Genomic DNA, 1,869 nt, shown 5'->3' with positions numbered 1-1,869 from the left:
GGTCGTCAGCTGCCCGGCGGCTGCTGAGTAGCGCGGAGCGGGGTCCTGTGCCGCAGCCAATGGGGGCCGGTGGCGGGAAGGAGGCAGTGGTCGGGGAGCGAGTCCCGTCGGGCGCTGTCCTTGCCCTGTCGGGGATCACAGGAGCCCTGGCACTGCGGCGGTGGGGCAGGGGGTCCCGGCGGTGGGGCAGGGGTTCCCGGCAGAGCCTACCCTGCCGGCTCCGCCTTTCTTGTCTCCAGGCTTCCACTGAGGGAGGCGTGTTGGCCTGCTGCTCGATGGAGCTGTGTGGCGAGCCCTGGCTCCTTAAGACAAAGGAACAGGCTTCCATAAGCTCGAGTTCGGCCTCTTTCCATGTCATCCTGGTAGGCCGTACCCGTAGAATATCTGAAATGGAGCGTATGACTTTCTTCTGAGGTTTCACTGCAACTAAAGGTGACATCAATGGTTTTAGGCCCTATTTTGGACAGCAGTGCATCTGCAAGTACTGGGTTGGCTGCCACACTGTTACACTGAAAATGTTTTCTGGTTTTCCAGGTGCCTCCTCACAGTTTTTAAATTCCACCTTTTTGTTGGTTTGTTTTGGGGATTTTTTCTTGATCTTGGGAACTCTGCTGCTCAGGGGTTTTGCTGGGAAGCTGTTTTTGCCTTGTGTCATGTTCTGGGAGTCAACATTAACAAGCTTATTTCGCATGGCTGTGTATGGTCTCTGGGCTTCCAATTGGATTTGATCAAATAGCCTCAGCTTATTGCTGCTTTGGGAAGATCAAAAGTACAAAAATTTTGGTGATAACACAGCAAATCTTGCCAGAGCCCAACCACAGTAAATAGTTAATCGCTTCTTAGAAATTCTTATGAACAAAATATCTCTTCTTCAGGGCTCCCTTCATCTTAAAACACTGAGAAAACAGCACATTATTAGCATATGGTTATCTTCCTTGCTGAATATAAAAAAATAAGAGAAAACACTGAAAAGGAATTACTGAACAACTGAGAAAAGGATTTCAATATAACATCAAATGGTCCAACATTTAGGAAAGCCTTTTCATAACCTATGCCTGGGTCAGAATCTGAACTCTAGCTCTGTAGTGAGCAAGCCACAATTAAAAATTGAATGCATGAATTTGAAATCTGAATTAAATTTACGCTTGGTGAAACAAAGTCCTAATAATGATCTTTAAAAATATATTGAAAGTGGTTTTTTCTTGTTTATTCTTTTTTCTGTTCCCTTTGTTGATTTGGTTTTGTTGGGTTGGTTTTTTTTTAAGACCCTGAGGAGCATAAGGTTGAAGGTACAGACACAGTAGGATGCTGCAGTTCTGCAGTATTTTCTCCTCAGAGTGGTAATAGTATCACATAAAAAATAGATAATAGAAAATACATTTTAGATTTGGCAGTTTGTCTCCCTTATTGTGCCAGATTACCATAACAATGTGGATGAACGTGGCAGTCTGACAGAATGACTCAATAAAAATTTGCTTAAAACAGCATTCTCAGATGAGAGATCTGTGAATTCCACAAACTGCTTCAGTAGTTGCCACTTAAATACTCCCTTCTAATTTATAAAATTAACATCTCTTCTTTGCATCTTAAATAATAGTAAGAATAGCATATTAGAGGCTTTATAAAGTAAAAGAATAACTATGTGCCTCAGCTTTTTAAACAGTATAGTTTCAGTGTGCATGTACTGTATGAGTAGTTATATGAGTATATACATGTGCATGCACACACACATGCATTCATGGCATATTTTCTTATTTGTCAGATATGTCAAACAGTATTGTAATACTGTCGTATCAGAGCTTTCTTTAATCGTATGAAAAAAGCTGACTTTTGTGCCTGATGGAAGTTGCTGGCATCTTTTCAAACAGG

This window comes from Mesitornis unicolor, unplaced genomic scaffold (assembly GCF_000695765.1).
Source record: "Mesitornis unicolor isolate BGI_N332 unplaced genomic scaffold, ASM69576v1 scaffold31086, whole genome shotgun sequence".
Classification (NCBI taxonomy): domain Eukaryota; kingdom Metazoa; phylum Chordata; class Aves; order Mesitornithiformes; family Mesitornithidae; genus Mesitornis; species Mesitornis unicolor.
The sequence above is the reverse complement of the archived record's forward strand: the minus strand, read 5'-3'. Positions refer to the sequence as shown.